The 14,980-nt window shown below is 43.7% G+C and overlaps 1 pseudogene; it reads right to left on the bottom strand.

The window, feature by feature from the left end:
- Positions 1–2,762: 2,762 nt before the first annotated feature.
- Positions 2,763–5,204, bottom strand: LOC118994283 (heterogeneous nuclear ribonucleoprotein A1-like; annotated as a pseudogene).
- Positions 5,205–14,980: the final 9,776 nt, after the last annotated feature.

Below are 14,980 nucleotides of genomic sequence, written 5' to 3' on the forward strand. Positions count from 1 at the left end.
ACAATCTTGCTTGCAAATTCTGCAGAGTGTTCCCTAATGTCATACCTGCTTCCTTAGTGACAAATGTCCAGATTGCCTGCACCTGCCAGTCACTGCAAATAAAGCTGGAATAAGCTTTGTCAGGTAGGTCACCTTACACCTTGTGTAAGAGTTTCCTTATGGTGTATACATAAGAGCAGAATTACAGGGACTCAGTAATTCCCTAATGTCATACCTGTTAAACCTAGTAAGGCTAGGTTTTCACTTAATTTAACTAGATGCTGATGTATTGTCCTCCAGAATAGCTGTGTCTATACTCCCAGCAGCAGTGCACTAGGGGCCCTATCTCCCTACATTGGTACCAGCATTTGATATTACCTGTGTTTCTAAGTGTGTGTGTGTTTGCCAACCTAATGGGTGTAAAGTAATATCTCATGTTGTTTTAGTTTGTGTTTCTCTGATAATCAATGGATTTGAACATCTTTTTATGCCTCTCAGCATTTGGGAGCTTTCTTCTATAAACTACCTGTTCATGTGCTTTGCCCACTTTTCTTATTTTCATTCTCCATCTCTGTTGAGATATAATTGACAAATAACCACTAAAGGGCACTATACATCAGGATCCAGCTGGGAAAACAAACTACACAAAATATTTCAACAGAAAGGTTTGCATAGAGAGAACTGATTAAGTAGTCAGTGTCAGGAAGGCATTTGGAGGAACTGAGATAGCACAGAGATAATAATTGCAAGAAGCAGGTCCCACTTTCAGCGCTGGGAGAACAAGAAGAGGTGGAGTTATGAATCTCTAAGGTCAAAGGAGGGGCCCTGCAGAGCTGGAAATCAGACTCTGAGGAGAGGGTGCTGAATGGCTACTGCTGATACTGTTAAGGTTAGGAGAGGAGCCACATAGATCTGGGGACTCTGACTTATTTTTTTTAAATATTTTATTTATTTATTTTTAGAGAGGGGAAGGGAAGGAGAAAGAATGGGAGACAAACATCAATGTGTGGTTGCCTCTCACGTGTCCACTGCTGAGGACCTGGCCCGCAACCCAGGCATGTGCCCTGACTGGGAATCGAACCGGCGACCTTTTGCTTCACATGCCCGTGCTCAATCCACTGAGCTACACCAGCCAGGGCTCTGACTTCTTAAGGGGTGTTCTCTGACTGATTCTGTACTGGAGATGGAAATCAACTGATGTTGGCAAGCTGAAGGCCACGGCTGGGTGACAGCAATAAGAGCAGAAAGCAAACAGGAAGGAGAGAGAGAGACCCCTGTTTCCTTCTCCAGCCTTGCAGTCATTCTCTAGTGTTGCTCCTGGGGGAACCTAACAGAGAGCCAGAAGACAAGGAAGAAATGTGGTTGAAGGGTCCCTGAACTAGCATCACAAAGCTAGATGTGGCATAACTCCCCCTCCCACCTCTTTGGCTTCTCAACATCAATACAACCCTTCTACATGTATTTGAACTTCCATCAGCAATGCTGACAACTTTATGTTTCTGTCTGACAAAACGCTAGCATCCTTCAAAAAAATATGCTCCCATCCTGTCCCCAAAGGGGAAAGACACAAAATCCCAACAGCCTTTGCAATCTGCTCCAAATGACAGCCACAGTATTAATGGTGTTAGTTTCTCCTCTAAATAAGTAATAATTCCACTTGGATATTTTGTGACCCAGAGACTAAGTTGTAGAGTTACCTGCTAAAATAATTGCTATATAAACTAATAAGGGTAAAGGAGAAGAAGCAGGAAATAGTATATTTTTATATATAATTATTTTTTCCAAGAGGATATTAAATCATTTATTGATTATACACGATAATGGATGATACACCAACTTCATTCCCTTCTATAATTTTAGCTGTTACCATAATGAAATTTAGATATATCACATAGGATGTATCAACAACCATTAATAACCAAATAAACTCCATGACTCTGCTTGGGTGTCCCTTTTAATGGTGAACTCCAGCTCACAACATGGTAACTTATTAATTCAACTACACCAAGGTTTCTGAAGACAGTGCTTTGTGTGCCCAAACAGGATATAAATAAATTTCAAATGGAACATGGCATCACCCTTAGGGAACTCTAACTTTACACTGTTGGGGTAATTTGCCAAGATGGCTTCAGAGCAGACTAACTTTACGCAGCACATTTTTTAAAAAGACACATTTATTCAGTGTCATGATCACACTATTACATTTAGTAATCCATTAAAAACCCTTTGTTGGGCCCTGGCTGGTGTGGCTCAGTGGACTGAGCACTGGCCTGTGAACCAAAGGGTGACCAGTTTGATTCCCAGTCAGGGCACATGACTGGGTTGTGGTCGGGTCCCCAGTAGAGGACACACAAGAGGCAACCACACATTGATATTTTTCTCCCCCACCTTCTCCTCTCTCTAAAAATAAATAAATAAAATCTTTTTAAAAATACACTTTGTTGGAATGCTTTACACTTTCCACAGAACTGAAACTAAAATAACCTGTTTATAACAGGCTACAATTAGTTACAAATACAATCCTTGAATTTTTGCCTGTTCACATGAGTGTTGTCTAAAGTGTGTCTGCTTTGTAGCAGCTACACCCTGACACCACTGTGCTTGGATCAGTTCACAAATCTGTTGCAACCTGTAGCTTCCTTGTTACTTCTCTGGCTCTCCTCTCATGCTAAGCTTTGTTTCCCGGCAAAGGAAACAAAGGATTTCGCTAATTAAATCCTTCTGCCACTGCCATAGCTACTGCTGCTGCTGGAACCACCATAGCCACTTTGGTTGACTTGGTTTCATGGTGACTTGGCAAAGCTTTGGCCTCCACCACCACAGGGGCTGGAGCATCTGCCTCCAAAGTTTCTTCCTTTTGTGGGTCCAAAATTTGAATACTGATTGTTGTAATTGCCAAAATCATTGTAGCTTCTGCCACCTCTGAAATTGCTTCCATCGTTACCAAATCCATTTTAGCCACCACCACCACCACCATATCCGCTACCAACATGGCTGCCACCAAAGCACCTTGACCACTGAAGTTTCCTCCATGACCAAAGTTGTCATTCCCACCAAACCACCTCCATGACTACCTCTGAAGTTTCCAGAACCACTTGGACCTCTTTGGCTGGATGAAGCACTAGCCAGCTTTTGCTTAGATAGGGCTTTCCTTTCTTCACAGTTGTGGCCACTTATAGCATGTTATTTCTGAATGACAGTGTTGTCTACAGAGTCATGATCATCAAAGGTAACGAAAGGGAAGCCTTTCTTTTTACCACTGCCTCGGTGAGTTGTGATTTCAATCACTTCAACTTTCCCATACTGTTCAAAATAACCTCTTTTTTTAAATTTTTTTATTTATTTATCTTGAGAGGGGAAGGAGGGAGGGAGAGAAACATCAATGTATGGTTGCCTTTTGTGCGTCCCCTGCTGGGAGTTGGCCTGCAGGGAACTGGACTACAACCCAGGCATGTGCCCTGACTGGGAATCGAACCGCGATCCTCTGATTTGCAGGCCCACGCTCAATCCACTGAGCTACACCAGCCAGGGCCTCAAAATAACCTCTTAAGGTGATGTTCTTCGGTGTCTTTAATACCACCAACAAAAATCTTTTTCACTGTTAAGTGGGCACTCGGTCTTTGAGAATGTTCTCTTGAGACAGCTGTCTTTGGTTCCACAACTCTCCCATCCACCTTGTGTGGCCTTGCATTCAAGGCATTCGTGGCTGCATCCACAGTAGCATACGCGGCAAACCCAAAGCTGCTGGAGCACTTGGTGTTTGGATCTCTCATCACCACACATTCGGTGAGCGTTCCCCAGTGTTCAAAATGGCTCCTCAGACTCTCATCTGTTGTTTCAAAGCTCAAACCTCCGATGAAGAGCTGCTGTAGCTGTTCTGGCTCTTTGGGAGACTTTGACTTAGACACAATGACTGTAGGAGAGGGGACTCCAACGATGCTTACTCAGTGGGGTCCACTGGCAGAAACTCTTTTTATATATAATTAAATAATACAATTAAGGAAGAAATTATACATGTCTGTAACTCTTATTTCTATAACTGTTCAGGAGCCCAAAATGGATTTTTATAATTTCCTTCTACTATCTTTCCCCGTATTTCTCTTGCTCTCAGCTTGCATCCTGGCTGGTTAAGGTACTATATCTGGTGGAGTTTCTCAAACTTTTATTCCTGAATGATCTCAATCCTCAGTAGCACAACATTCTTTTAAAAATTAATTACTTAATTTTTATTTTATTTTATTTTTTTTAAGATTTTATTTATTTATCTTTAGAGAGGAAGGGAAGGAGAGAAGGAGAGAAATATCAACGTATGGTTGCCTCTCGTGAGTCCCCTGCTGGGAACTGGCCCGCAACCCAGGCATGTGCCCTAACTGGGAATCGAACCGCGATCGTGTGGTTCGCAGGCCCACGCTCAATCCACTGAGCTACACCAGCCAGGGCTAATTTTTATTTTATTTTTAAAAAAGATTTTATTTCTTTATTTTCAGAGAGAGGGGAAGAGAGGTAGACAAACATTAATGTGTGAGGGAAACATCGATTGGTTGTCTCTTGCACACTCCAACCAGGAAACTGGCCCATAACCCACATATGTGCTCTGACCAGGAATTGAACTGGTGACCTTTTAGTTCACAGGGCAGATCTCAATCCACTGAGCCACACCAGCTAGGGCATGATTAATTAATTTTTAGAGAAAGAAGAAGGGAGGGGAAAAGGAAGAGAAACATCAATGTGAGAGAGAAACACCAATTGGTTGCCCCTCTCGCACGCCCTGACTGGGAACTGAACCTGTGACCCTTTGCCCTGCAGGATTATGCCCAACCAACTGAGCCACACACCTTCAAGGTGCCATGTCTTCGGTTGTATGATTCTCTATTGTTGTGGATTTGGCCCTTAGAAGAAGCCAGGGCCAGGCTGGCCTTGGTGAGAGAAAGTCTATGTTCCTGAGCCCATGCGTAATGCACTGTTGCCACCATGACCACTCTGTTCATGGGTGCATTGAGCAAGCACTGGAATGGTCTGGCAAGAGGTTGGCTGGCATCCACAGAGCACATCATTTTGTCTGCCTGGATGCTGACAGTCTCCTCTGCAGCGGACAGCCTTCTGTTAAGTTCACCCACATTGCTCTTCCCCAAACCTCTATAAACAAACTTCCGATGCTGTTCTTTCTAAGTCCTGACTATTGAGCAGTTTCTTATGAATCAATGTAGATCCATACTTCTGGCCATTTCTCAGGCCCATCAGAATGGGCAATGAACTATATCACAGTGTCGATTGATCGATTGATTGATTGATTGTATTTTTTCCTTTGCGATTTATCCCCTTTATATCCCTCTGCCCCCCATGATCACTATACTGTTGTCTGTTTCCATGAGTCTTTTTCCCTTTTTGTTTTTTTAAATGTTTTAAAAAGATTTTACTTGTTTATTTTTATTTATTTTTTTTATTAAAATATTTTATTTATTTATCTTTAGAGGGGAAGGGAAGGAGAGAAATATCAATGTATGGTTGCCTCTCGTGAGTCCCCCGCTGGGGACTGGCCTGCAACCCAGGCATGTGCCCTGACTGGGAATCCAACTGGAAATCCTTTGGTTTGTAGGCTGGCACTCAATCCACCGAGCCACACCAGCCAGGGCCTTTTTCCTTTTTGTTTGATCCCTCCACCCCCTAACCAACCCCCTGTCCCCCAGAGCTCTCAGCTTGCTCTCTATGTCTGTCTCTGTTTTGCTTGTTAGTTCATTAGATTCCACATATGAGAGAAATCATATGATATTTGTTTTTCTCTGACTGGCTTATTTTACTTAGCATAATCTTCTCCAGGTCCATCCATGCTTTAGCAAAGGGTAAAATTTCTTCTTTTTTATAGCCAAGTAGTATTCCACTATGTAAATGTCCCATAGCTGTTTTATCTACTCATCTACTGATGGACACTTGGGCTGATTCCATATGTTGGCTATGGTAAATAACACTACAATAGTGAGCTGTATCACTTTAAATAGTTTTTACAGAGCTAAGGTAAGCATCAATACGATGAAAAGGCAACCTACAAAATGGGAGAAAATATTTACAAACCAGATACTGGATAAGAGATTAATGTCCAAAGTATATAAGGAACTCCTACCACTCGGTAGCAAAAAAAAATAATAATAATCCAATTTAAAATGTGTAAAGGACCTAAACAGACATTTTCCCAAAGAAGGTATGTGAATGGCCAACAGGCACATGAAAAGGTGCTCAACATCACTAACCACGAAGGGAATGGAAATCAAAACCACCATGAGAGATCAGCCTCTACCCATTAGAACGACTACCATAAAAAAGACAAGAGGTAGGTGTTGGTGATGATATGGAGAAGGGCACTCTTGTTTACTATTGGTAGAAATGTAAATTGGTGCAGCCTCTATGGAAAACAATCTGGAAGACCCTCAGAAAATGAGAAACAGAATGACCATATGATCTAGCAATCCTACTTCTGAGAATATATCAAAAGGAAATGAAAGCAGGATATGTGTTTATTTATTAAAGATTTTATTTCTTTTCAGAGGGAGGAGAAGGGAGAGAGAAAGAACAGGAGAGGAACATCAATGTGCAACAGGAACAATCGGTTGCCTCTCATGCGCCCCTAGCTGGGGACCTGGCCCGTAACCCAGGCAAGTGCCCTGACTGGGAATCAAACCAGAGAACTTTTTGCTTTGCAGGCCGACACTCAGTCCACTAAGCCACACCAGCCAGGGTTGTTTATTTATTTATTTATTTTAAGAATTTATTTATTTATCTTTAGAGGGGAAGGGAAAGAGAGAAGGAGAGAAGTATCAATGTATGGTTGCCTCTCATGAGTCCCCTGCTGGGAACTGGCCTGCAACCCAGGCATGTGCCCTGACTGGGAATCGAACCGTGATCGTGTGGTTCATAGGCCCGTGCTCAATCCACTGAGCTACACCAGCCAGGGCTATTTATTTATTTTTTGTTTCTTTTTTGTTTGTTTGTTTTCTTCTTTTTGAAAACAGGGTATTTAAAAGATATCTCTGCTCCCTGTACAAATATCTGTAAAAATACTGTATTCCAGTATTTTTTACAGTAGCCAAGACAAGGAAACCTAAGTGCCTGCGATTGGATGAATGGATAAATAAAATGCAGTGTGTGTGCACAATAGAATGTTATTCAACCACAAAAAGAAGGAAATCTGTCATTTGGATGGATGTACCTTGGATGGACAATATGGATGGATGTACCTCGAGGGCTCTGTGCTGCTAAGAGTAATAAGTCAGTCAGAGAAAGACAAATGCTATATGATCTCACTTATATGTGGATCTGGAAAACACTGAATTCATAGGAGCAGAGAGTGGAACGGTGAATGCCAAGACTGTGGGGTGGGGGACATGGGTGATGTTGGTCAAAGGGCACACAAACTTGCAGGTATAAGATGAATCACTTCTGGGGATGTAACGTACAATATGGTGACCACAGTTAACAATACTGTGTTGTATATTTTTGGGTTTCGAGGAGAGTAGATTTTAAATGTTCTCATCACCTACATCAACAAACTGGTGATACTGAGAGGTGAAGGATGTGGTATGTAACCTTACCGTGGTACACATTTCACAGCATATACATGTATTAAATGACCACCTTGTACACCTCAAACTTACACAACGGTATATGTCAATTAGATCTCGAAGCTGGAAAACATTTTTGAAAGAATGGACATTCTGGCCTGGCCAGGTAGCTCAGTTGTTTACAGTATCATCCTCATATGCCAAGGTTGTGGGTTTGATCCCCCATCAGGGCACATACAAAACTCAGCCAATTAATGCGTAAATGAGTGGAACAACAAATTGATGTTTCTCTCTCTCTCTCTCTCTCCATCTCTCTCCTCCTTCTTCTCTCTCTAAAATCAATACGTAAAATAAATTAAAAAAAGAAAGAAAGAAAGAAAGAAAGGAGAGAGAAAGAAAGAAAGAAGAAAGAAGAAAGAAAGAAAGAAAGAAAGAAAGAAAGAAAGAAAGAAAGAAAGAAAGAAAGAAAGAAAGAAAGACTCGATTCCTAGTCAGGGCACATGCCTGGGTTGCAGGCCGATTCCCTGCAGGCCAACTCCCGGCAGGGGACGCACGAAAGGCAACCATACATTGATGTTTCTCTCCCTCTGTCCTTCCCCTCTAAAGATAAATAAATAAATTTTTTTTAAAAAGAAAGAAAGAAAAGAAAGAAAGAAAGAAAGAAAGAAAGAAAGAAAGAAAGAAAGAAAGAAAGAAAGAAAGAAGAAAGAAACAATCAGCTGTACTGCTCAAAGTTCTGCCCATTTGGAGAATTTTCCCCTGCCACCGTCCTTGGGGTCACCTGTCAGTGGTGCTGTAATGCCGCAGCCATCTACTGACAGCTTGTGTAGAACTATTTATCAACGAGGCTTGAGCTCCTTCCTCTTCAGTCAACTGCTCATACAAACATTCCAGGAAGCACGGATGGACACGGTTGAGAGAGAGGAGGCCAGGCTGTAGGACATGGTGTCAAAGGAATCAGGAGCACTTGCTCATGCCACTTTTGGTGCTTTCTGAAACCATCTGAACTTTGAACTCTGAAATCCCATTTCCACTCATGGTGATGCGCTGCAGCTCAGGCCTAATGTATAGCCTGATGAGTCGGACAAACACCCAGTTCCTTATAGTAACTGGGGTCACATGGTCACCAGTGGCCCTAAGAATTCAGTCTCTATGAGGGCCAGATAGCAAGCCAAAGGAGAATGGTTATTAGAAGAAGGCATGGATTTTCTACAAAACCCTAGAGGTCTAGCCCTGGCTGGTGTAGCTCAGTGGATTAAGTGTGGGCCTGCGACTCAGACGATCGTGGTTCGATTCTCAGTCAGGGCACATGCCTGGGTTGTAGGCCAGTTCCCTGCAGGCCAACTCCCAGCAGGGGATGCACGAAAGGCAACCATACATTGATGTTTCTCTCCCTCTCTCCTTCCCTTCCCCTCTAAAGATAAATAAATAAAATCTTTAAAATAAATAAATTAAAAAAAAACCTAGAGGTCTTCACAGTGATTCTCCTATTGGTACTTGCCAGAGACTCCGCATAACATCACTACTTTCCACAGACACCTTAATGTTACTACCTCTGCTGGGTCAAAGGGCCCAGCTTGTACTGCAGCTGGGCTCGTTGTACAGTTATCACTTGTTCTGATCCGATCCCTACACAAAATCGGCAGCCTTATGAGTTACGCAAGAAATAAGTCAATGTAGCCCAGCCATATGTGATATAAATTTCATAATCCCAAAGAGTCCACCAAACATTATTTTTAGGGGTAGCCTGTTCAAGATGTAGTATCATGCCTTTTACCCTGAAGAGGTTATCTTTCCATGGGATGTTCAACCTTTTGGCATCTCTGGGCCACTCTCAAAGAAGAAAAGTTGTCTCGGGCCTCACATTAAATACGTAAACACTAATGAAAACTGATAAGCAACAAAAAAAGGTTTTAAGTAAATTTACAATTTTGTGTTGGACTACATTCATAGCCATCCTGGAACACATGTGTCCCATGGGCCATGGATGTTGGACACCCCTGATTGAATTTATAGAAACTTCAATGAGGTTTTACTTTTCTAAATTTTCATGGGATATATCTCATACCTTCTGATTTTTTTAAAAGATTTAAAAAATTTATTTTTAGAGGGGAAGGGCAGGAGAAAGAGAGGGAATGAAACATCAATGTGTGGTTGCCCCTCACGGCCCCCCACTGGGGACCTGGTCCATAACCCAGACATGTGCCCGGACTGGGAATTGAACCAATGACCCTTTGGTTTGCAGAGCCATGCTCAATCCACTGAGCTACACCAGCCAGGGCAAACCTGATTTTCATATGTCTTAGTAAGGTACTTATAGTACTTTCTGCTTCTTGCTTATCAGATTCACTTGGGATGACATCAGTGTAGTGGACCAGTGGATGTTTTGAGGATGGTAAGATAGTCAAAGTTTCTAAGTACTGTATGAAGTCAGAGAGAAAGAGAGATGACATGGTCTTCAGGCAAGACACTGCAACTTTCAAGTTCAAGACACTGAGTGCTGCAGTTCCCCTGGGAATTACACCTTTGGGCTCTTTCCCAAAGCCAGGGTTGTTCTGGCATCTTGTTACTATTGAATTTAGGCTACAGGTAAGTTCAAGTTTAAGTCAAGCAACCAAGTAAGCTCTAAAAATCCCTTCCAGCTGCATAGGCTAACATTAAATGTACAATTTGTGGTAAATGGACCCAGCTTAATAAACTGTGCCCAACGCAATGTTACATTCTATCCTCCTTGGTATAACAGTCTTAGAATCCACTCCCATGCATATTCCCCCAGGTTTCTGCCAGTATTTACTAGCAAAATAGTCTTGCTATTCTTTTGGTGTATAAGGTACTTCCTCCTGGGTCTTAGCACGTGCTGTACCCCTAGACCGTGTTGAGACCAGACATTCTTATGGGTCTAATGGCGACAAGGATGGTTGTGGCCGGTCTTGATGAGAACAGGTGTTCCCTTGCAAGGCAGCAGAGAGCTTCCATAGAGCCCTAAACATTCTCTCTCTTTTTTTTAAAAGATTTTATTTATTTATATATCTTTAGAGGGGAAGGAGAAAGGGAGAGAAATATCAATGTATGGTTGCCTTTTGTGCGTCCCATGCTGGTAGTTAGCCTGCAAGGAACCGGCCTGCAACCCAGGCATGTGCCCTGACTGGGAATCGAACTGCGATCGTCTGGTTCGCAGGCCCGTGCTCAATCCACTGAGCTACGCCGGCCAGGGCCCTAAACATTCTCTTTTATTAGCCATAGGGCTGACGGTGCTGCAAATCAAGCACAACATCTAATTGTGTGAGTTCAGAACCCCACGTTAGGTGAACCCCCAGCCTCCTCACATTTCTCACGTGAAAGGCAGGGCAGCGGATGGGGAGGAGTGGGACCCTGAAACTTAATGGTGCTTCTAGGCCTGAAGCTGCAAGTGCACAAAGCAATCCCCAGAGCTCCTCTTTCAGAATATAATTCCTGACACCACTCCTGTTCTGAGCTTCTCCGTCGGTCTGGAATGGATCTTATGAGGAAGCAGAAATGATGACAGACCCTATCCTTCCCTGGCACCTTCAAAGAGATCGCAACTCTGTTGATTTGACCCTGGACATGTGGTCTCCAGAACTGGGAAATGATACATTTCTGTGGCGTAAACCACTAGGTTTGTGATCTTTTGTTACAGCAGCCCCAGCCGAAGGCTGCAACAAAGGAAAGGGGCTACAATTCCTCAAGCTCAGCAACCTCGCAAGGGAAGCTCAGTCAGAGGCGGACAGAGCCTAGCTAGTGCTGGGGGTCTCTAAGCTCAGAAGAGGGTCCCGCGGGGCTGGGAAGAGGAGGAGGGGCCCTGGCTCTCTGATGCTGGTGTCTCAGACATAGGATGCAACAAACCTGCTTGTGTAAGTGTTGGGAAATCTGAAAATTGGATTCAAGTTAAGTGTCACGGAAGGGAGAAGCTTGCTGCGAGGGCGAAGAAGCCTTGTCACGGTGATGCTGACAGAAAGGAGCCCGTCCCGCCTTCCTCCTTCAGCCTTGCAGTCTCCTTCTAACAGCCTCTGTGAGCAGAACCTAAGTTGGAACCAGCTGGCAGAGTATGAACGTGCTTTGCAGAGACCCCCACCCCCGAACTATGAAGCAGAGGGCAGCACAGTGAGTTAGGACTCAAGAGACAGTATGACTTAATAATTGCCATACTCACTCTCTGGCCCAACAGCTCTCTTCTCCTGGGGTGTGTACCCTTTCGCCTACCCCCGAGAAAGAACTGTATATATCTACTTTACCCATAATAGCCAGAACTGGAAATGACCCAAGTGTCTACCACTGGAGAAATGAATAAGTCATGGTGTGCCATATAATGGATACATAGCAATAAACAGAGGGAAAAATTGGCACAGACAGCCACAGGGATGACATCACAATACCGGTATTCGTTGGGTGGAGGCATGAAAGGGTTTTGTACAGTGATTCGAATGTTCTACAGCTTTGATCTGGCTGGTGGATTCGCGGGTAAAAAAAAACTCAGTTGTGCACTTTATTTCATGTATGCTAACTCTCAATAAAGACATTTTCGGGGAGTTTTAGGGCAGTGAAATTACTCTGCATGATGTTGTAAAGGTGGATCCATGTCATTATACATTTGTCCAAATCCATAGAACACACAACCCCGAGAACGAACCCTAATGTAAGCTGTAGTTAATGATAACATATCAGCTCATCGGTTAGAACAGATGTCCCACACCAATGCAAGATATTAATAATAGCGGAGACTGCTAAGGGTGGGGAATGAAGGATTCTATATGGGAACTTTCTACTCTCTGGCCCGTTTTTCTGTAAATCTGAAATTGCCCTAAAAAACAAAGTCTATTAATTTTTAATAATGTATTTTATTGATTATGCCATTACAATTGTCCCATTTCCCCCTTCATTCCCCTCCCCCCTGCACACCCCCTCCCCCAACATTTTCCCCCTTTAGTTCATGTCCATGTGTCTCAAGTTCTTTAGCTTCTGCATTTCCCATACTACTCTTGCCCTCCCCCTGTCTATTTTCTACCCACTGTCTATGCTACTTATTCTCTGTACCTTCTCCCCACTTCTCCTCCTCCCACTCCCCTGTTGCTAACCCTCCGTGTGAGCTCCGTTTCTGTGGCTCCGCTCCTGATCTGGCTGTCTTCTTAGTTTGCTTTTGTTTTAGGTGTGGTTGATAATAACTGTGAGTTTGCTGTCCTTTCACTGTTTATATTTTTTACCTTCTTTTTCTTAGATAAGTTCCTTTAACATTTCATATAATAAGGGCTTTGTGATGATGAACTCCTTGAACTTGACCTTATCTGAGAAGCATTTTATCTGCCCTTCCATTCTAAATGAAAGTTTTGCTGGATAAAGCAATCTTGGATGTAGGTCCTTGCCTTTCATGACTTGGAATACTTCTTTCCAGCCCCTTCTTGCCTGCAAGGTCTCTTTTGAGAAATCAGCTGACAGTCTAATGGGAACTCCTTTGTAGGTGACTGTCCTCTTATCTCTTGCTGCTTCTAGGATTCTCTCCTTCATTTGAATCTTGGCTAATGTAATTATGATGTGCCTTGGTGTGTTCCTCCTTGGGTCCAACTTCTTTGGGACTCTGAGCTTCCTGGACTTCCTGGAAGTCTATTTCCTTTGCCAGACTGGGGAAGTTCTCCTTTATTATTTGTTCAAATAAGTTTTCCACTTGTCGGTCTTCCTCTTCCCCTTCTGGTACCCCTATAATTCAGATATTGGAATGCTTAAAGATGTCCTGGAGATTCCTAAGCCTCTCCTCATTTTTTTGAATTCTTGTTTCTTCATTCTTTTCTATTTGGTTGTTTCTTTCTTCCCTCTGGTCCACTCCATTGCTTTGAGTCCCAGTTTTCTTCCCATCACTATTGGTTCCTTATGCATTTTCCTTCATTTCACTTAGTATAGCCTTCACTTTTTCATCTAATTTGCAACCAAATTCAACCAATTGTGTGAGCATACTGATCACCAGTGCTTTGAACTGTGCATCTGATAGGTTGGCTATCTCTTGTTTGCTTAAAAGTATTGGCTCTGGGGGTTTGATTTGTCCTTCCATTTGAGACATAATTTTTTTTCAGGTCACACCAGTTACATATGAGGGGCGGAGCCTTAGGTGTTCACCAGGGTGGGGCAACCCTGTTGCTGGGTTGTGATGCTGTATGTGGGGGCGAGGTCAGAGAGGGAATAGTGGTGCTTGCTCCCCTCTCCCTCGGATTTCAGCCCCTTCTGCTGCTTCCCCCAAGCAAATTGGGCCCTTCTGGTGCTGATTCCTGGGTGTGTGGGCTTGTGTACATTCTAAGACCCTGTGAGTCTCTCCAACAAAGTCTCCTGTGAGGCTGGGAGTCTCTCCCAGCACCTTTTCAATCGGTGCTATTAGGCTTTATTTCCTGTCACTGGGGCTCTGGGTTTCATGGTCTGTTTTTGCCTGGTTTGTGTGACTGTGGTCAGCCAACCACCTTGTGCGCCTCACTGGGTCTGCTGGTTTCCTCCCGGCACCCAGGGCCTGCCCACACTCCCAGGTCTGGCAGCCACTGCCTTTTCCTGCCTTGACCTCTCTCCGCAGGCCGCCAACTCTACTCCTCTTGAAGGTTTGGTTGAATAGTTGTTGGACTTCTGTACAGCTCAATTTTCTATCTGTTCTGGTTGTGTTTTTGTTTCTAAATCTTTATTGTCCTTAATTTTGGTTGTGCAAGGAGGCACAGTATTTCCACCTACACCTCCGTCTTGGCCAGAAGTCTATTAATTTTTTGTATTGTTTTTACATTCGTTGTCCCAATTTTTCCTATGTTGCTCCCCCCTGAACAGCTCGCCACACCTCCTCTCCCAGTCAGTCCCCACCCTGTTGTGCATGTCCATGGGTCCTTTATACATGTCCCAGGCAGCCGAGGGCAGACATGGCAGCACCACGTCATCAGGATCCCAGGCTCCTTTGATGCTGCTTCTCTGCCATCCTCAATAGCTAATTTCCATTCAGTGGTCCGGGATGGCTCCTCCCAGCCCACCATGGAATTCACGTGTTTGCTGGTAAGGAGATGGAACAGGACAAGGAAAGGCATTCTTTAAGGGCACAGCCCAGAGGTTACTCCTCCATTCACATTCCACTGGCCCCACCTAGGTGCAAAGGAGGATGGGGAATATATCTTTAGCTATTGTTCCATAAGAACAAGAAGACCTATATTGGGGACAAGTAGACACTGCTGCCGGTGGATATTAAGCAGGGAAGATGAATGCAGACAAGTCTGGAGGGGGTTGCTGTAAGTAGGAGCAGAGAGATGGGGTTAAATCTGGAAGGGTACGCAGTTAAGGGTGTTTTGCGCGACGGAAGCTATTACAGCACGTTTTTCTGCCCATGGGACTTGACCAAAAGGAACGGAGAATGAGAGGTACAGAGAGAGAAGGAAATCACAGCAGAACAGTCCTCCAGTGGGTCACAGGAGTGGGACCTG

The sequence above is a fragment of the Sturnira hondurensis genome, unplaced genomic scaffold (genome assembly GCF_014824575.4).
Source record: "Sturnira hondurensis isolate 20B ecotype Veracruz unplaced genomic scaffold, ASM1482457v3 Scaffold0009229, whole genome shotgun sequence".
NCBI lineage: Eukaryota > Metazoa > Chordata > Mammalia > Chiroptera > Phyllostomidae > Sturnira > Sturnira hondurensis.